Raw genomic sequence first — 22,893 nt, forward strand, 5'->3', positions numbered from 1 at the left:
GTGTGTGTGTGTGTGTGTGTATGTTTTTCTTTCTTTAAAATTTTGGGAGGTAGTTTCTTCTATGAGACGAGAATACACCCAAAATCATGTGGGTGGCTCTGTTCTATTCACCAGTCTAATATCTATCTATCTATATATTTAACTTTTTAGTTTTATTTATTTCCTTCCCCTTTCTTCTCCCCCGGTTTTGGGATTCTTCTGATTTGATTAATGTACATTTTTCGGGGTCTTTGCCACAGTTTTATTATTTTATTCTCTTGTTCATATATTCTTATCTGGATAAAATGACAAGAAGGGAAACACTCACCACACCAAAAAAAAAAAAAAAAAAAAAAAAAAGAACAAGAGGCAGTACCAATGGCTAGGGACCTATCAATACAGATATTAGTAATATGTCAGAAGTAGAGTTCTGAATATGATTCTCAAGGTGCTATCTGAGCTCGAAAAAGGCATGGAAGATATTAAGGAAACCCTTTCTGCAGAAATAAAATCCCTTTCTGGAGAAATAAACTCAAATCTAACCAAGATGAAATAAAAAAGCTATTATGAGGTGCAATCAATATGGAGGCTCTTATTGCTAGGATCAATGAGGTAGAAGAGATAATTGTGATATAGAAAACCGAATGATGGAGAATAAAGAAGCTGAGCAAAAGAGAGACAAACAACTACTGGACCATGAGCGGAGAACTCAAGAGAAAAGTGATACTGTAAGATGAAACAATATTAGAATAATTGGGATTCCAGAAAAAGAAGAAAGAGAGAGAGGGGCAGAAGGTATACTGGAGTAAATAATAGCGGAGAACGTTCTTAATTAGGGGAAGGAAACAAGCATCAAATCCAGGAGGCACAGAGAACCCTGCTCAAAATCAATAAAAATAGGTCCACATACCACCATCAAATAGTAAAATTTACAAGTCTTAGTGACAAAGAGAAAATCCTGAAAGCAGCTTGGGACAAGAAGTCTGTAACGTACAAAGGTAGAAATATTAGATTGGAAGCAGACTTATCCACAGAGACCTGGCAGGCCAGGAAGAACTGGCATGATATATTCAGAGCACTAAATGAGAAAAATATGCAGTCAAGAATACTATATCCAGCTTGACTATTATTGAAAATAGAAGGAGAGATTAAAAAGCTTCCAGGACAAACAAAAATTAAAAGAATCTGCAAACACCAAACCCCCAGCCCTACAGGAAATACTGAAAGGGGTCCTCTAAGCAACGAGAGAGCCTAAAAGTAGTAGACCAGAAAGGAACAGAGACACTATACAATAACAGTCACCTTACAGTCAATAAAATGGCACTAAATTCGTATCTTCCAATAGTTACCCTGAATATAAATGGACTAATGCCCCAATCAAAAGACACAGGATATCAGAATGGATACAAAAAAAAAAAAAAAAAAAAACCAAAAAAAAGAAGATGCATCAATATGCTGTCTACAAGAAACTCACTTTAGACCCAAAGACACCTCAAGATTTAAAGTGAGGGGGTTGAAAATAATTTACCATGCTAATGGACATAAAAAAAAAAAAAAGCTGGGGTGGCAATCCTTATATCAGATCAATTAGATTTTAAGTCAAAGACTATAATAAGAGAAACTATATCATACTTAAAGGATCTGTCCAACAAGAAGACCTACCAATTTTAAATATCTATGCTCCTAAAATGGGAACAGCCAACTATATAAACCAATTCATAACAAAATCAAAGAAACACATCAACAATAATACAATAATTGTAGGGGACTTTAACACCCCCTCACTGAAATAAACAGATCATCCAAGCAAAAGATCAACAAGGCCTTAAATGAAACACTGGACCATATGAATATTACAGATATACACAGAACATCCCAAAGCAAAAGAATACACATTCTTCTCTAGTGCATGTGGAACATTCTCCAGAACAGATCACATCCTGGGTCACAAATCAGGTCTCAACCAGTATCAAAAGACTGGGAGCATTTCCTGCATATTTTCAGACCACAATGCTCTGAAGCTAGAACATAATCACAAGAGGAAATTTGGAAAGAACTAAAATCCATGGAGGCTAAAGAGCATCCTACTAAAGAATGAATGGATCAACCAGGAAATTAAAGAAGAATTCAAAAAATTCGTGGAAACAAATGAAAATGAAACCACAAATATTCAAAATATTTGGGACACCACAAAGGCAGTTCTATGAGGAAAGTATATAGTAACACAAGCCTTTCTCGAAATAAGAGAGGTCGCAAGTACACAAGCTAACCCCACACCTGAAGGAACTGGAGAAAGAACAGCAAAGAAAGCCTAAACCCAGCTGCAGAAGAGAAATAATACAGATCAGAGCAGAAATCAATGCAATAGAAACCAAAAGAACAGAAGAACAAATCAATGAAACTAGGAGCTGGCTCTTTGAAAGAATTAATAAGATGGATAAACCCCTGGCCCGACTTACCAAAAAGAAAATAAAAAGGACCCAAATAAATAAAATCATGAAAGAAAGAGGAGAGATGACAACCAACACTATAGAAATACAAACAATTATAAGAACATAGTAGGAGCAAGTATACACCAGGAAATTTGACAATGTGGAAGAAATGGATGCATTCCTAGAGTATAAACTACCAAAACTGAACCAGGAGAAAACAGTAAACCTGAATAGACCCATAACCAGTAAGGATATTTAAGCAGTCATCAAAAATCTCCCAAAAATTGGGGCCTGGGTGGCTCAGTGGGTTAAGCCGCTGCCTTCCGCTCGGGTGGTGATCTCAGGATCCTGGGATCGAGTCCCGCATCGGGATCTCTGCTCAGCGGGGAGCCTGTTTCCCTCTCTCTCTCTCTGCCTGCCTCTCTGTCTACTGTGAACTCTCTCTGTCAAATAAATAAATAAAATCTTTAAAAAAAAAAATCTCCCAAAAAACGGGAGCCCAGGGCCAGGTAGCTTCCAGGGGAATTCTACCAAGCATTTAAAGAAGAATTAATTCCTATTCTCCTGAAACTGTTCCAAAAAACAGAAATGGAAGGAAAACTTCCAAAACCATTCTATGAGGCCAGCATTACCTTGATCCCAAAACCAGACAAAGACCCCATCAAAATACAGACCAATATCCTTGATGAACACAGATACAAAAATTCTCACCAAAATACTAGCCAATAGGATCCAACAGTATATTAAAAGGATTATTCACCACGACCAAGTGGGATTTATTCCTGGGCTGCAAGGTTGGTTCAACATCCGCAAATCAATCAATGTGATACAATACATTAATAAAAGAAAGAACAAGAACCATATGATACTCTCAATAGGTGCTAAAAAAGCATTTAACAAAGTACAGCATGTTTCTAGATCAAAACTCTTCACAGTGTAGGCATAGAGGGTACATACCTCAATATCATCAAAGGCATCTATGAAAAACCCACAGCGAATATCATTCTCAATGGGGAAAAACCAAAAGCTTTTCTGCTAAGTTGAGGAACACAGCAGAGATGTCCACAATCTCCACTATTATTCAACATAATACTAAAGTCCCAGCCTCGGCAATCAGACAACAAAAAGAAATAAAAGGCATCCAAATCGGCAAAGAAGAAGTCAAACTCTCACTCTTTGCAGATGACATGACACTTTATGTGAAAAACCCAAAAGTCTCCACTCCAAAACTACTAGAACTCATACAGGAATTCAGTAAAGTGTCAGGATATAAAATCAATGCACAGAAATCAGTTCATTTTTATATACCAACAATAAAACAGAAGAAAGAGAAATTAAAGATTCAATCCCATTTACAATTGCACTCAAAACTGTGAGATACCTAGGAATAAACCTAACCAGAGGCAAAGAATCTCTATTCAAAAAACTATAATGTACTCATGAAAGAAATTGAGGAAGACACGAAGAAATGGAAAAACGTTCAATGCTCATGGATTGGAAAAAAAATACTGTAAAAATGTCTATGCTACCTAAAGCAATCTACACATTTAATGGAATTCCTATCAAAATACCCTATCAGGATGTTCTATTTCAAAGAAATGGAACAAATAATCCTAAAATTTATATGGAACCAGAAAAGACCCTGAACAGCCAGAGGAATGTTGAAAAAGAAAGCCAAAGTTGGCGGCATTACAATTCCAGACTTCAGGCTCTATTACAAAGCTGTTATCATCAAGACAGTATGGTACTGGCACAAAAACAGATATACAGATCAGTGGAACAGAACAGAGAGCCCAGAAATAGACCCTTAGCTTTATGGTCAACTAATCTTTGACAAAGCAGGAAACAATGTCCATTAGAAAAACGACAGTCTCTGCACAAATGGTGCTGGGAAAATTGGACAGCCACATGCAGAAGAATAAAACTGGACCATCTCCTTATACCACACACAAAAATAGACTCAAAATGGATGAAAGACCTCAATGTGACACAGGAATCCATTAAAATCCCTGAGGAGAACACAGACAACAATGTCTTCGACCTCAGCCGCAGCAACTTCTTCCTAGAAACATTGCCAAAGGCAAGGGAAGCAAGGGCAAAAATGAACTATTGGGACTGCAACAAGATAAAAAACTTTTGCACGGCAAAGGACACAGTCAACAAAACCAAAAGACAACTGACAGAATGGGAGAAGATATCACAAATGACATATCAGATAAAGGGTAGTATCCAAAATCTGTAAAGAACTTATCAAACTCAACAGACAACTCAACTTATCAAACTCAACAAATAATCCAATCAAGAAATGGGCAGAGGACATGAACAGACATTTCTGCAAAGAAGACATCCAGGGGGCCAAGAGACACATGAAAAAGTGCTCAACGTCACTCAGCAACAGGGAAGTACAAATCAAAACCTCAACATGATACCACCTCACACCAGTCAAAATGGCTAAAATTAACCGATCAGGAAATGACAAGTCAGTTGGCAAGGATATGGAGAAAGGGGAACCCTCCTACATTGTTGTTGGGAATGCAAGCTGGTGCAGCCACTCTGGAAAATAGTATCGAGGTTTGAAAATAAAGCTACCCTACAACCCAGCAATCGCACTACTGGGTATATAACCTAAAGATTCAAATGTGGTGATGCGAAGGGGCACTTGCACCCAGATGTTTATAGCAGCAATGTCCACAATAGCCAAAGTATGGATAGAATCTAGATGCCTATCAACAGATGAATAGATAAAGAAGATGCAGTGTATATATGCACATGTGTGCCTGTACACGTGTGAATAATAGTCATCCATAAAAGAGGAAATCCTGCCATTTGTGAAAACATGGTTATGGACAACCCTGGAGGACATTATGCTAAGTGAAAAAAATGAGACACAGAATGTTAAATACTTTATAATCTAGTTTATACGTGGAATCTAAAAAAATTGAACTGCTAGAAGCAAGAGTGGAATTGTGGTTAACAGGGGCTATGGGATGGGAAAAAAGAGAGCTATTAGTTAAAAGACACAAATTTTCAGTTATTAGGTGAATGAGTTCTAGAGGTCTAATGTACACCATGGTGACTATAGTTAATAATATTTTATATAGTTGAACTTTGCCATGAAGTAGATCTTGTTTTCACCACACACACAAGAAAAGGTAAGTAATGTGGTGAAAGATACATTAATTAGTTTGATTATGGTAGTTATTTCACAATGTATATCAATATATATTGAATCATCATCTTATAAACCTTAAATATATATATGTCCATATACCCTAACAAAGTTGGAAAAAAAATTTACATGGAAAGGTAAAGGAACTAGAATATCTAAAATAATTTTGAAAAAGAATAGAGTGGGACTAATCACTCTATCTGATTTCAAAACATAATGTATAGTTGCAATAATCAATACTATATGGATTTGGTGGAGGAATAGACAATAAAGGAGGAATAGATCAATAAAGCAGAATAGAGTACTTAAAAGTAGACTCCACAGATATGCCCAACTGATTTTTCACAAAAGTACCAAGGCAATACAATAAAGGAAGTAGACTTTGGATATTCATAATCAGAAAAGCATGAGCTTCAAATGAAATCTCAAACTTTATATGAAATTTAACTCAAAATTGATAATGAAGATAAACTATAAAGACAAAACTTTTAGAAAAAAAATATTGGAGAGAATCTTCAATACTTGGGCTAGGAAAAGAGTACTTAGATTTGAGACAAAAAAAAAAAAATTACCCTAAAAAGAAAAAAAGATTGACAACTGGACTTCATCAAAACTAAAAACTTTTGCTTTGAGAAAGACCTTGCTAAAAAAAGAACAAAAAGAAGTGGGGGATGGGGAAACTGGATGATGGACGTTAAGGAGGGCACATGATGTAATAAGCACTGGGTATTATATATGACTGACAAATCACTGACTTCCTCCTCTGAAACAAATAATACATTGTATGTTAATTAATTGAATTATAAAAAACAAGTTTTTAAAAAGAGGACAAAAAGAACCTAGAGAGGAAGATACTGTTGCAAATCACATATCTAAGAAAGGGCAATGACCTAGAATATATAAAGAAATCTGAAAAGTGAGTATGAAGAAATGAACAATTAAAAAATGGACAACTGTCATGAACAGACAATTCACCAAACAGATATACAAATGGCAAATCAGTACATCAAAAGATGTTCAATGTCATTAGTCTTTAAGAAAACACACTTTAAAACCAGAGAGGTATATAATACCTCTATACTATCAAAACGGTTAAAACAAAAGATAGTGATATCACCATAGCAGATGAAGATCTAGAAAAACTGGACTGCTCAAACATTGCTGGTGGGAATGTAAAGGTATATACCTACTCAGAAAAATTTTGGCTATTTTGGAAAAACACTAAATATGCAATTACCATACAATCCACTGCACTCCTGGGCGTTTATGTTTAAACAAAAACCTATGTAGGAATGTTCATAATAGTTGTATTCATAATAGTCTCGAATTGGAAATTTAAATGTAACCATTGGGTGTGAATGGTTAAGCAAACTGTTAAATCCACATCAAAGAACACTATTCAGCAATAAAAAGGAAGAAACTAGTGATACACAGGATGACATGGATAAATCTCCAGGGAATTATGCTGAGTGAAAAACAAATAATCCCTAAAGAGATACAGAACATATTAGTGGTTGTCAGGGTTTAAAGCTCTAGTATATTTCCATATAATCAATCCGAATACAAATTTGCAATAGTGAGGTTTTAAGCCTATAGGCTATATGTATGGTAACCAGAAGTAAGAAACAAATTATGAGAGATGGAGACAGATCTACACACACACACACACACACACACACACACGAGGAAGGGAGGGACAGAGATACAGAGTCAGCAAGAAGAGGCTATAATAAAAGGGGAGGGTTGGGGCACAGTGTCTAGTACTGTCTGGGTAAAAATGTAAATATGTTCCACACAACAAGATGGATGAAAGATACCATAAACTTCCACCCTTTTCTTTCAACTTAATTTAAAAAACTAAGATAAAGTAATATTATTTAAACAACTAAGTGAAGAAGCAAGCTCTAGTAAAATTTTTATATTTAGAATCTTTCAGTTTACAGATAAACATTACCAATATTAGAACTATGTTCTGCCCAATTCAGTCTTGTTTAAGGCCACTAAGCTTAAACTGAATTAAAAATAGCAAACCAGGGTGGCTCAGTTGGTTGAAACTCTGACTCTTGGTTTCAGTTCAGGTCATGATTCAGGGTCATGAGAGTGAGCCCTTCGTCAGGTTCCATGCTCCACACAGAGTGCTGGAGATTCTTTCTCCCTCCCTCTATGTTCCTCCCCTGCTCACATGCATGTACTCTCTGTCTGTCAAATAAGTAAATAAATAAAATCTTAAAAAAAATAGCAACCCATTCCAATGAAGTAAAAGTTTAATTTAGCCTTCCTTCTATGCTACTAACATTCCCTACAATTTTCAAAATTATTTTAATGAGTTTAACCTTCTATTTATTCTACTTAGCTCAGGTCCAAAAAAAGATATCTTCCTTACTTAACATAATCACTTTTCCAAGAGAAAGTTAATTCATTGATTTCAAAAGCATTAGATGTTCTTTGTCTCCTGGGTAGGACCACATGTCTAATTATGAGCAATTTATCTGCAGAAGTGGCATAATTTACAAACACATATACAAACCCAAAAGGGGCTCGTTTTTTTGGATCTCTTGTTGACAAAGTGAATAGACTCATGATAGATGCAGGATTATTGCATCAAAATGAATAAAAAAACCTTAATATATTTGGCCTGTCCTCAATGCAACTATATCAGATAACTGTATAAATATAACCATGATCTCAAGCATCTTATTCTTGGTGTTTTTGTTCATCTTCCTTCATTTTCTTCTTATTTATGAACAGACCTAAAGAACTTCTTAAAATGTTTCAAATGCTTTGCTAATCTCTATTATAAAGCTTACATTTTTATTAGCTAATAAAAATGAAGTTTAACACTCCATATTTTAACATTTGCCTATTAGAAACATAAGTCTTTTTTTTTTTAATAAGGATTTTATTTATTTATTTGAAAGACAGAGATCACAAGTAGGCAGAGAGGCAGGCAGAAAGAGAAGAAGGGAAGCAGGCTCCCCGCTGAGCAGAAAGCCTGACGTGGGGCTTGATTCCAGGACCCTGGGATCATGACCTGAGCTCTTTTAATTTCAAATGGGAAAAAAATGAAGTTAGTTAATAGGCAATTAACAAAAATAAACATTAAAATAATGCCTTTGGAAAAAGGGATGTCCTTAATTAAATGTGTATCATTTTGCAGTATCACAGCATTTCTGTTTACTCACCCAGCCCTCCACTTTGGTAGCAAAGTTAGGGTTAACTCAAATTCAGAAACTTCCAGATTCCCAGAGATTGCAGAGTTCATAATAAATAGTGTCCTCTCAAACAGGCAGATTTTTTAAAGTCTTAAAAACTTTTAAAAATTATTAGAAAAGTTAACTTGTAACTATTAATCTGGGCCTCTTTGATAATTAAACAAGTCACTACAAATTTAACAAAAAAAGTTTTAACTCTATTTTGAAATGTGGCTGAGTAATTACTTATGTTCAAAAAAAAAATATATATATATATATATATACACACACACACACATATCAGTGTTGCTAGCTTTGCTTAAAAGAAGGGGAAACCCAAGGTAAAAATAATGGTTATTTGGCCTAGCAGTAGGGCTATGAGAGAGTAAGAACTCAGGCCATGCTTTTGGAGCATCTGGCCAGCTCATCCACCCCTCCATCTTCTGCAGAAAAGAAGGGGAAACTTTAATCTAATGATGACACAAATGTTTATTTAATTATACATACAACAAAAATATCTAATATACACATTTAGTAAAATTCTTCCTGATTCAAGCTAATCAAACTCAATTAGTCTAGAATAAAAATGATTTGTAAGAATGTTTGTTTCATTACTTTAAATCACAAATTAAAATTATACTCCTTAGAAAAAAGAAAGTTTTGGCAAGCCTTCTAAATAGATATAACTAATTTTTTAAAAATTAAGGTATAATTGGGACGCCTGGGTGGCTCAGTTGGTTAAGCGGCTGCCTTCGGCTCAGGTCATGATCCCAGTGTCCTGGGATCGAGTCCCACATTGGGCTCCTTGCTTGGCAGGGAGCCTGCTTCTCCCTCTGCCTCTGCCTGCCTCTCTGTCTGCCTGTGCTCGCTCTCTCTCCCTCTCTCTCTCTGATAAATAAATAAAATCTTAAAAAAAAATTAAGGTATAATTGACATATCATGTTATATTGTTTCAGGTATATATAATGAGTAATATTTGTATATATTGCAAAATGATTACCTAACTAAACAATAAGTTTAGTTAACATCCATCATCATATATAGTTACAATCATTTTTTTCTTGTGATGAGAACTTTTAAGTTCAACTCTCTTAGCAACTTTCAAATATACAATATAGTATTATTAAGTATAGTCACCATGATGTACATTACATCCCCAGGACTTACTTGTTTTATAACTGGAAGTCTGTGCAATTTGAACCCCTTCACTCCTGTTTCCTGCCCCCATTCCCTGCCTCTGAAAACCACCAATATCTTCTCTGTATCTGTGGGCAGGTATGACTAGTTTTTGACTAGCATATCACTTGTTTCTGTACAAATAATACTGAGATTTGAAAAATAATTGATTCTCTAAGGTAAACACACTTGAAATCTTGTTCAAATATCTCATGTACTCACAAGTACCATTTATCTTCAAAGGCAATGACACGGGTAAACATAATCTGAATTAGGGAATTTGAATGAGGTTTAAAATGATTTAGTATAATATGGGAAGTATGAAATTTCAGTCACAGCTCTAACTTTTTACACTCAGAGAATTTGGGAAATTAATTCAAATAATGATACAACTAATAACAAGATTTGGAAGCCTAGTAGATACTGAAAGTCCTTAAACCCATATCTAGATGCATTTGATTTATTTCACTCTTTTTACTGAACACCTATGATATGTTGGGCACTAGGAATCCAGTCAGAGACAAGAAGGCTGAGTGGATGGTTTTACTGAGAAGGAAAAGGGTATTCCTGAGATAGAATACCCCAAGGGAGGACGCTCTGTGATTAATCCCACTGTGGTTAGGGAAGTCTTCCAAGGCGAGGGAGCCAGGTGAGGGGTGTCATGGGTCAAGGAGGGTGAAAGCACAAAGAAGAGATGCATGGAGGCCTCCAGAGACTGCCCGTTGGCAATGACCATAATTTAGTTTCTACGTGATGAACAAGTATGTCACACTACCGTATCACTGAATCTCTTAAAAAGAAATTCACATGTTCAATTTCCTTTACTACTAGGAAAAGGAAGTTAGAGTTTTTCAGCATCCACATCCATGGTTCCACCATTATTTTTCTAGGTAGCATGACCTCTCAATTCCATTTTATACGGCAATCCAATATTTATTTATTTATTTATCTATCTATCTATCTATCTTGTCAGGGAGAGAGAGAGAGGTAATTAGAGGGAGAAGCAGGCTTCCTGCTCTGAGCAGGAAGTCCGATGCGGGACTTGATCCCAGGACTCTGGGATTGTGACCTGAGCTGAAGGCAGACATTTAACAGACTGAACCAACTAGGCATCCCACTGCAATCCAATAATCCTATAGATTATTGCAATCTATAGGATTGCAACTATTGCAATCCAATAATGCCTATAGACCTTACAATCATCTCTTGATGTATCTTATCACTACAAATGTTAACATGATGACCAAAAAAGAAAGTTTACAGAGCATGTATGGATTAAGATTAATATTACAGCATATTTAACTAGCATTTCTCAAGATCAAAATGAAAATAAAAGCAAACCTAAGGTGTTAAACGTCACTTGACAAATCATACATACAACTAACAACACCAGTGAACATTACCATGACACTGAAGAATATGCATTTACTTTCTAATAAACTTTCAGAGCATCCTTGAGATGGCAGCAGGATGGGCTAAAATATGGGAGAGTTATTCACACAAATGAAATTCACAAAAAACTAGAAAGTAACAGTCTTCTTCAAAGGAGTCCAAGTAATAAGGTTTCCTGGTAGAAATCTTTTTGTTTGTTTTTGTTTTTAATAGAGAATACTGTATGTTTGGGGCACCTGAGTGGCTCAGTAGGTTGAGTCTGCCTTGGCTCAGGGTCCTGGGATTGAGTCCTACATTGGGTTCCTTGCTCAGTGAGGAGACTGTTTCTTCCTATGCCTGCCATTCCCCCGCTTGTGCTATCAAGTGCTCTCTGACAAATAAATAAAATCTTTAAAAAAAAATAGAGAATACTGTATGTTTAATAAAGATGACAATTTGTCAAAATGTTTTCTGAAAGAAGAAACGAATGCTCAAACACATTTTACATTAAGAACCATTTACATTTCTCCTCACCTGAGAATGTTATATATAGAACTCAAGTAAACAGGAAACAATAGACTTAAAGAAAAAAAAAGTCATTGAGATCAGAGAAGGAAAACCAAGTGATATCTTTTCATTTTCTATCATTTCAAAGGTTGACAGTTCTATCACTATCAACAGTGACAAAGTGTGAAATACCCTGTATACAACTTGTATTCAGGAAGTCCAAGGTTTTTGAGCAATGTTCTTTTATTTTCCCACTAGTTAACGTGTTTTCAAGTTTTTTGTGTCTAGCAACTGATTAAATCAAGACTATATTTTGCACTAAATATGTTGACAAGGGTGATTGTGTTGACACATAACCCCTTAAAAAGCAAACTATCCATTCTGAAACATAAAATAAGGTTAATTTGCTTGTTTACTATCCAGGAAGAATTCACGCAAATCTGTGGTGGTAGCAAAGAGGATTAATGGGTTAATAGAATTAAGGCAGTGACCCAAAGGAAACAAAGACAAGCAGAATTTTCTTTTCCCTTCTTCCTTCTTTCCTTTCCTCTTCTAAGGGCTAACTAGCTAAAGAAGATTGGAGTAGGAACTGTAGTTTCCTGAAGAACATAATCTAGGTTTAATTTTTCTTTTCACTGAAGACATGCTTGGGAGAAACCAACCAATTTTGTTTACAGTTTAGTTTCATCTGTAAGCCTTACCTACTCCAGGCCAAAATGTGGCTAGTGTATACACCAGGAGAGGCCGGGCCATTTGAGTGTGGAGTTGAGAGGGCTTAGGATCCATGTAGGGCCATACATCATGGAAGCAACAAAGTGCAGTAAAACATTCTTTGTGCTACAATAGAATGAACATGGATTTTTATGGGGAGGCAGAGGATAGACTTCTTCATATTAATGAAGTCTCTTCTAAAATGTCTCTGTGAGAGGTCTTGATGGGTTGGTTCAACAATAACAAAAACAAAAAATGTTTGAATGAATGCCAGTCCTTCTAGCTTCTTTGGAAAAGTTGTTATTTTCTCTGTGCACTGAGAATGCTTTTTACATGGATGTGTTTTTGTCTGTTGCTACAAAGAAATCCTCAGCTACTAAAATATATCAGCTGTTTCATTTTTATCTTTGATTTTTGAGCACCAAACAGTACTTGACATCAGCAAGGAACACAACAGATGTTTCCTAAACTGATGAATAAAAATTTATTCCTATTTACCAGATACATTATAAAGAAGTGTATGACTTTTAAATGGCTCAATCAGATACAAGTAGGAATCTGGGAATGGTACAGATTTAAAATGAGGGCTTGGGAAAATGAAAGTTCTAAGGGGGGGAGCATTCAGGCACATGAATGTCTCCTGCATATCACACAATAATTTGAGATGCCAGAGAGAAGATAGGAGTTTTGGATCTAAGATGTCTTAGATTTAAATCCTGGTGTTGCTATTTATTAGCTGTGTGACTGTGCACAAATTCCATCTACGACTCTGTTTCTATAAAATGGGAGTATTAACAGTAGCTAGAGGTACTCCACAGATCTCTTGTGAGAATGAAATTAATGAACTGATGTGTTCTCCATTCAGCTTTACACCTGGCAAGGGCTCAGGGTGTGAGGCTGTCAGCACTGCTGTTGCCACTGTGAGTTTTATCTTCAGTCATTTCACATTAGTCACCGTCTACTGTGTGGCAAAGCCTAGGGTTATTCAGTGTTATTTCCAAGGTCCATTTTCTTTCCAAGATTAACTAGAATTACAGGTTGGTAGAAGTAAATATTACTTTTCTGTTACCTACTCAATATGCTAATTTGCCTAACACTTTCTCTGCTACTGATACTTACTGTTAAATATTCTGCTAGGTCTTACTGCACTGGCCTACACTCTTAGTACACAGTCCTTTCAGTCTTCACTCCATAGAATAAATATGATTAACTCAATCTTCAGAGAAGGCTAAATAACAATCACTTCTATACCACTGGTCCATTCCAGGGCTGAAATATAAAGAATCTGGCTTTAAAGCTAGTCTCTTCTTTTTCCAAGATACCAGGCTACCTTCCTGGAACAAGAATGAGACTCACCTCTTGTACACTGGCAAGAAAGCTCCTGCCATTATTCCTGGAGGAACCAAAGCATGAGAAGAGGAAGTGATACAAATTTACAGGAGTTGGTTAGCTACCCTACAGGATTAGATCAGGCTAACAAGAATGCATGAAATTGGGGCGCCTGGGTGGCTCAGTGGGTTGAGCCACTGCCTTCGGCTCGGGTCATGATCTCAGAGTCCTGGGATCAAGCCCCGCATCGGGCTCTCTGCTCAACGGGGGGCCTGCTTCCTCCTCTCTCTACCTGCCTCTCTGCCTGCTTGTGATCTCTGTCAAATAAATAAATAAAATCTTAAAAAAAAAAAGAATGCATGAAATTTAGGTGGGAATATAGGAGATTATGCTTCTAGTTCCTATCAAGTGCTGGGCAGTTTGACAAGCTGCAAAGGAGGGAGGTCGCTGGTGATAACAGATCATTTAGAGTCAACTTCTACACCTGTGCCTATAAGGGAGCCACAAGCATTTGTAGCTAATCCAATTTAAATTAAATGAAATAAATTTTAAGATGCAATTCCATAATTTGCATGAGCCACATTTCTAGTATTCCATGTGGCTATGCTTATCATAGTGGACAACACACTTCCATCACTGCAGAAAGTTCCATGGAGCTATCTAAAAATTCTGATTTTCAGGATAAACAATACCACATTCTACTCATCAGTAAATGCTTTTTGATCATTAATTGATTAGATTTGAAAGAGGCTACTATGTCCAGTGACTAACTTCACAAACTTTACGACCAACAATGTCCCCTACTGTGGACACTTACGCCAGCACATGGGCACTAAATCTAAGTTGGTGACAAGACAATGTTAATGATTTTTGTTATGAATTTTTAAAAATAGCAAAATTTCCTGCCTATCTTCTCAGTCATTTAAAGAGTGAACGGGCATTCTTTCCCCCCTACCAACATCAAATTTACTTGAAGAAAAATTTAAAGGGGTGCCTGGGTGGCCCAATCAGTTAAGCATCTGCCTTTGGGTCAGATCATGATCCCAGGGTCCTGGGATTGAGCCCAGCACTGGGCTCCCTGCTCATCAGACAGCCCGTTTTCCCCTCTCCCTCTGTGGCTTCGCTGGCTGTGCTCTCTCTCGCTCTCTCCGTGTGTGTGTGTGTGTGTGTGTGTGTGTGTGTGTGTGAAATAAATAAAAATACTTTTTAAAAAAGGAAAGTTTAAAAACAGATGTCCTAGTAAACCTCTATAAACTGAAAAATTAAGCCAACTTCAGAAATAAGAGGTTTCAGGCTTATACTTTATTTTCAACTTTTTTACTGTGTTCAAATGTCTTTCTTTCACATTCATATCCAAATTAGACTAAGAAACTGATAAGACCACTGCAGAACACTGACATTTATAATTGTGTGTACTATTTTTAAATTCCCAGAATACACTTTGTCTAATTCCCCTTTTATCCAAATAAACATAACATTGTGGAGCAGTTTATTTCTGTTTGAAAGTTAATAGTATAGTAAATAACATTTAAGATGAATTCACAGAAGGGTATAAAATATGAGAATAAACTTCCTTTGTAAACCAGAAGTCTAGCTCTCTTGACAAATATGTCATTGATCTGATCATTTCCTTTTCAAGGCACAGGGCCACTGGAATGGCAATTTAAAGAAAGAAACACCATGTTTCCGCCAGTGGTTGTAAATTTTCTTTTCAAGGCACAGATCCCACACTTTTATTTGGTAATGAAAGTTCTGCCAGAACTTGACAGGAAATACAAGGAGAACAAAACAGGAAGAAAAACCTGGTTTGAAGTCACACTGACTTGGGTTTAAATTCTAGCTCTGCCACTTATTGCCTATTTTGTCTTAATCAAATTACATCAATTTCCAGACCTTTTTCATATGTAAAAAGGGGATCATACATACCTAATGATGTTACTGTGAGAGTAGGTATGTATATACAAGCCACACGTGCAGATGACTTACGTATAATGCCTGGCACACAGACTAGCTGTTCTTTAAAATAGGAGCTAATATTACTACATACTGGCTATTTCTAAAATCTCTAGAGATTAACGTAATTTTTACAATGAAAGATAGGATATCTTAGAAAAATTGAGTTTTCTCTGGGTTGTTGTAGCAAATCCACTTCTATATACAACTGGATAATTAAAGGTCTTAGAAATGTCCATATAGTTTTACTCAACAAAGTCACTGTAAAGAATCTACACTAATGAAATAATCAGAGATGTGAAGAAGATTTATATATAAAAATATTAATTATACTCATTTAATATAGATATAGCAAAGAATCTAAATTTCTAACAAAAAGTATTTAAGAAATCATGAGAAAGCTATATGAATGACAGCATTAAAATCCCAATTCAAAAAATACATTTAATAAAATTGTGGGTTATACCATTGCTGTTATTCCGTTTAATTAGAAAAACAGACTTAGGCCTATAACAACTATGTGATCCCAAAATGGTCGGACTGGATCTTACTAAGATAATGTTCTTAGAAAGACAAAGTGCTAGAATGATCTGCACCAAAAAATTAAGTAATTTGTCCCTAGATTAAAGGATTATATACAGATAATGTTTTATGTTCTTTGTATTATTGTGTCTTTTTTCCTTCCACAGTAAAAGTGTATTTTTTAATATGTATAAATAAACATTTAAATAAATATTTTCTTTAATAATAAATTGCCTCAAATCATTGGGTAAATTATGTAACAATCACTTCCTATTTGAGTAACTCTCAAATATGACCAAACTGACTCACCTACCTATGATTCAACATTTTCTTTTCCCCAGTGTCACAATTTTATAGCCCACCCCCCTCTCATTTTAGATTTGTGCTATGACAGTACCATCTCTCTACAGAGTTGGGTTTGTGACTCTAACAATCAAAAGGCTGATTATCACCTTTCAGCTACTTTGCTGCATTAAAACATGTTCCACTATTTTTTTTGTGTCTTTTTCAGTTTCTTTCATGAGTGTTCTCTAGCTCCTTGAGTACAGATACTTTACCTCTTTGGTTAAGTTTATTCCCAGGTATCTTATGGTTCTTGGTGCTATAGTAAATGGAATCGATTCTCTAATTTCCCTTTCTATATTTTCATTGCTAGTGTATTAAAAAACTGATTTCTATACATTGATTTTGTATCCTGCCACATTACTGAATTGCTGTATGAGTTCTAGTAGTTTGAGGGTAAAGTCTTTTGGAAATAAAGTATCATGTCATCCGTGAAGAGAGAGAGTTTGACTTCTTCTTTGCCAATTTGAATACCTCTTATTTCTTTTTGTTGTGTGATTACTGTTGCTGGGAGTTCTAGTACTATGTTGAACAACAGTGGCGAGAGTGGGCATCCTTGTGGTGTTCCTGATCTCAGTGGGAAGGCTGTCAGTTTTCCCCACTGAGAATGATATTCTCTGTGGGTTTTTCATAGATAGAGTTTATGAAGGTGAGGAATGTTCCCTCTATCCCTATACTTTGAAGAGTTTTAATCAGGAACACATGCTGTATAATAAAATAAAGATCTCACTCTATGCAGCGGAAGAAAGAGATAAAAATCATTCAGTAAATCTCTGGGCCCACAGCTCAACTGCCACAGAGAAAATTACAATTTGACACTTTTCTTCACTTGATCGAGTTAACGAAGCCTCCTGTGCATCTCATCCGTAGTATCAATAAGTCAACAGTATACACATTTTTGGAAACATCTAATACACCACTCCACATTTTTTCTAGGTGTAAAGTGTTTATTCAGAGCAGCAGGGTGGCACAGCACACAGAATATGAGTCTAGAGATTTGGGTTCAAGCATCAGTTTTGTCCTATACAAGCAAAATGATCTGGATTGTATCACCTAAACCAACAGAATCCATTTTGTCTTGTATGTGGGTATAGAAACATTTTTATTAGAGCATTTTAAGGAATAATGGATATGAAACTATTTGATACATTAAAATGTTTTATATAAAATATTGTTCTTCAAAGACCTTGAATTTATAAAAATTATTCTAGAAAATTTTCAAAATAGTATCTTTCTCATAACAAACCATTTACAACTATCATTTCAATACAATTTAATGTTATTTAAACAAAACAATGATACTTTTTAAGCTACTGAAATTGAGAAATCTTGGGGTGCCTCGTGGCTCTGTTGGTTAAGCATCTGCCTTTGGCTCAGGTCATGAGTTTAGGGTCCTGGGATCGAGGCATCTCCCACCCTTTCTTCCTCTGTGTGTCCTATCTCTTTCTCTAATATATAAATAAAATCTTTTTAAAAAAATTGGGAAATCTTTGGTGTACCATTTTTAATCAGAATTATATACATTTCTAAAAATACAGGTAACAAAGCCTATTTCAACTCTAGGATGTCAATAACCACAAACCTCAACTGTGGGAACCATTTTCAAAGAACATGGAAACTTAGAAATAAAAAGATGAAGTGCCAATACCCAAGACAAGCAAAGGGTTAGAGGTGGTGACTCAGTTTTTACTTATGCTAATTTTTACAAGAGCTCTCAGAAGAAGAAACTGGTTCAGGATGGGCTGAAGATTTACTGATTTTAAATGAGTAAACACAGTAGACTATTGGTTTATTTGGTTTGTTGTCTAGTTTTTAAATTCTAATTGAGAAGAAACACTGGTTAAAAAACTACTTTATCAATAAACATCATAGTAACTATTCACTTGAATAATTTAATAATTTGTAAATAGATTCAGATCATTAAAGATGAATAAAGGCAACAAGGTGACAACATATTTTATTTTTTATTTTTATTTTTATTTTTTTAAAGATTTTATTTATTTATTTGAGAGAGAGACAGTGAGAGAGAACATGAGCGAGGAGAAGGTCAGAGAGAGAAGCAGACTCCCCGTGGAGTTGGGAGCCCGATGCGGGACTCGATCCCAGGACTCCGGGATCATGACCTGAGCCGAAGGCAGTCGTCCAACCAACCGAGCCACCCAGGCGTCCCTGACAACATATTTTAAAAGGTACAAAAAAGAATTCTAATAATGGTCACCATAAATAATGCAGGTCAGCTCGACAGAAGCAGATAAAGTTCATATATAAAAATGTTTTAATGGTTAAATCTTTTGATTTCAACAATAAAACCTGAGATGGCACAAAATACAAGGAACAGACTATAGTATTTGAATAGTGTACTGAGAAAAGAAAGGGGTAAAAGTAAGTGAAATGGATTGAAAATTGCTTTTCTAAAAATCCACGAAATGTTCCAAACTGAAATTTCAGTTGAAAATTTATGAAATTTAGAACAAAAGGATTCATGCTAAATGGCAATTAAAAAGAATTTAGGAAGACAATGATCACAGAAGAGCTGAAATTGACACTACTAAAATAAAAGAATCAGTAAAATAAGACCAAGAAATATTGTCCTCAAAAATACAAAGCCTAGGTTTAATTATTACCACAAATAGGCAAATACTAAGCTTAGTCTAACTTCAAATGGAAAAAACCTTAGTTAAACTAGACAAATGTGCAACTCCGGTTGAAGAGCACTGCTTTAAATTATACAAGCAATAAAAACACTCTGGGATCAAAACTTTATTTTACACATACTTCTCTTGAGTGGCACTGCTTATTTTCACAAAGAAATTAGAGCAAATAAGGACAGCAGAAACCTCACAATGTCACATAGCAACCAGAGCACAGCAAAACCATAGCAGGGTGTGTTATATGCTAATATCAAAATAACACCCCAAGGTGAGCTACAAACCACCCATGAGAGAGACATTACACTAACCAGAGTCAGAAACATATATACAGTTTTTCATCCTTAGAAAGTAAGACTGTCCTCTGCAAAAGAAAACTTTCTCTGAGATGCTAGAACTATCTGAATGCTGTAAGTCCTGGTAAGGATTAATCAGGGGGAGGGATGAAACCACCCAAGCTTAGTTTCTCCTCTGTCTTGTTCCCATTACCTTGTACTAGACTTGGCCGCTCTCACATGTCCTCCTGAGAGCTGCCTGGCTCCGGCCTCAGATTGTAATGTAGCCCCCACAAATGTGGGTGTAGAACAGGGGCATGTTTGGGCAGCCACCACTTTCATGACAGACTCAACACATCCTGACACTCCCAGGTTATCACAGAGGATTCCTAAGCATGCCCTTTCTGAAGAAGTGTGGAGCCACAGAGAAACCAGTGTGCCATTACACTGTCAACTCTCCATTCCTGAAGGTTAGTCATATCACCTTGAAAACATAAACTTAGCTACAACCACCCACTCTGCATCCACCCACACTTCCTTGTCTCCCCAGATTTGACATTGCCCGGCACTATGCTGAACCCTACAGGGGACAATCAGGACAAGCAGCAACTGGACTCGGCTCTCAAAAGTTCATTGTGAAGAAGTTTCCCTTCATAATTTAGATACCTTTTTTTAAATAGAACTTCAAGTCATTTTATACTATAAGCTAATCTGTGTCAAACTTACTATCTAAATCTTAAAGCGAATGACTTTTTCTTTTAAGGTTTTATTTATTTGTATGTCAAAGAGAAGGAGAACAAGTAGGAGGAGCAGCAGGCTGAGGGAGAGGCAGATGTGGGACTCCATCCCAGGACCCTGGGATCATGACCTGAGCTGAAGGTAGACACTTAACAGAGTAAGCCACCCACGCGTCCTTGTGAATGACTTTCTGCTTAACAAATACAAAATGGTCTTGTTTTGTTAATATAAAGATAAAGCACATAAAGATTTGTTTTCATCAGTGATGGAGTCATTTTCTTCTATTCATAGGGTATTGGTCATTTAATGCTCATTTCTTTCTGTACTCTATTTAGTGGGCTTCCTTGGGGGCAGGTAATGGCAAAGCTCTAGCTCCATCAGAGACAATGTCACAAAGTCAATGTGTGTGAGAGTGTGAGAAACAGACCTATCTGAATAGAAGCCTTTTCCATATTCCATTTTTGTCTTTAAACATTTCTCATTTGCAAAGCAGATCTCCAAAGAAAATAATGTAAGAATTGAACTAGTGTTTATATCTGCTTTCACAAGTTTATTATTGATAATACTTACTAATTTAATTCTTGGCACCCTAAAACTTATATATACATAAAGATATATGTATGTTAAGGTTGTAAACTATCACTCTGAGGAGCTATAGTATTTATACCTTAGTAAATATTTACAACAGTAAAGATTATGTAGGTTATCTTTGTCAAAATAAACCAAATAGGGGCGCCTGGGTGGCTCAGTGGGTTAAAGCCTCTGCCTTTGGCTCAGGTCATGGTCCCAGGGTCCGGGGATCGAGCCCCGCATCGGGCTCTCTGCTCAGCAGGGAGCCTGATACCTCCTCTCTCTCTACCTCTTTCTCTGCCTACTTGTGATCTCTGTCTGTCAAATAAATAAATAAAATATTAAAAAAAAAACCCAAATAGATTATTGATATTATATTCTAAATAGTCCATAGCATCCTCTCAGGAAAGCCAAATAATATCCAGGTATTTTATAATATTTCAAAGTTTAAACTATTTCTTTTCTCTCTCTTTTTTTTTTTTTTAAAGATTTTATTTATTGGGGGCACCTGGGTGGCTCAGTGGGTTAAGCCACTGCCTTCAGCTCGGGTCATGATCTCAGGGTCCTGGGATCGAGTCCCGCATCGGGCTCTCTGCTCGGCAGGGAGCCTGCTTCCCTCTCTCTCTCTGCCTGCCTCTCCATCTACTTGTGATTTCTCTCTGTCAAATAAATAAATAAAATCTTAAAAAAAAAAAAAGATTTTATTTATTTGACAGAGAGAGTGAGAGAGCACAAGCAGGGGGAGCAGCAGAAGGAGAGGGAGAAGCAGGCCCTGAGCAGGGAGCCTGATGCGGAACTTCATTCCAGCACCCTGGGATCATGACCTGAGCTGAAGGCAGACGCTTAACCATCTGAGCCATCTAGGTGCCCCTAGACTATTTCAATTAAATTGTCCCCCAGGGCATTTACCAAGCACTGATTATATACAAGAAATTACTCAGTATACCAACAGACACAAATAACAAAAGGATTAGCTTGATAAAGAGCTTAGTCTATTAGGAGAGGGAAAGCATAATAATGTATACTGTTATTATGTTTATCATCATGTTTAATAATTTTGTTTACTATTACAATGATTTGCATTTTATACATCAATTAAATGAGCACTTTATAAATTAATTCTCCTTAAATGACCTCATATGATTCTTATAATTATCCTGGGAAGAAAGTTAGCTATACAGAATTCATTTTAGAGGTAAAGACTGCATGATTTGCATAGCAGATCAGCAAAAAGGCCAAGACTAACACCAGGGCTTCAGTCTCCTAAGTTGGTAGTGATGGTACTATAGTATGAGTGAGCTTATAAAGACAAATAAAGGGGGCCAACTGCAGCTAACAATTCATGCTTCCCATATGCCCAACACCTTCCAGGTCATTAAGTCCTGTGCACTTCATAGAAGATCCTTTGATGCAAAAAGAAGTGCAGTAATTCCCTAAAAGTACACAGCTAATAAGCGGTGGACCAAGATTAAAATAGAGGCAGCCTGATTTGAAAACCCATGACCTTATCATCGCTCTTTTAAAAAATGATTTATTTATTTATGTTAGAGAGAGTGTGCACATGTGTCTGAGTCAGGGGGAGACAGAGAGAGAGAATCCTCAAGCAGACTCCCCATTGAGTGCAGAGTCTGAGGCGGGTTTATCCCAGGACATCGAGATCATGACCTGAGCCAAAATCAAGAGTCAGCTGCCCAACCCATTAACCAACTTGGGTGCCTCCTTAATCTTTACTCTTATTGGCATTTATATGTCTTCTTTGTAGAAACATCTGTTTATACTCTTTGCCTTAAGAAATGGATTGTCTTTTTTATTATTGAGTTGTAAGCACGCTTTATATACTCCATACACAGGTCACTTATCAGCTATAATTTGCAAATACTGCCTCCCATCTGTAGGTTCACTTTCTTTTTTCTTCTAGCTTTACTGAGGTATAAATGACAAATAACAATTGTGTATATTTGAAGTGTACAATCTGATGTT

General features: G+C 36.2%; 1 protein-coding gene across 11 annotated transcripts in view; it reads right to left on the bottom strand.

Moving 5' to 3' along the window:
• Positions 1–22,893, bottom strand: part of SPIDR (scaffold protein involved in DNA repair) — a 589,061-nt gene that overhangs the window by 171,933 nt on the left and 394,235 nt on the right. Inside the window, exon 1 of one of the 11 annotated variants that reach the window (XM_082718853.1) lies at positions 9,939–10,016. The exons of the other annotated variants lie outside the window; for them this stretch is intronic. The gene's annotated coding sequence lies outside the window, so the exon portion shown is untranslated. Of the gene's footprint in view, positions 1–9,938; positions 10,017–22,893 lie in introns of those variants that run through there. 11 annotated transcript variants of the gene reach the window in all.

Source organism: Mustela nivalis (genome assembly GCF_964662115.1).
Source record: "Mustela nivalis genome assembly, chromosome: 2".
In the NCBI taxonomy this organism is placed as follows: Eukaryota; Metazoa; Chordata; class Mammalia; order Carnivora; family Mustelidae; genus Mustela; species Mustela nivalis.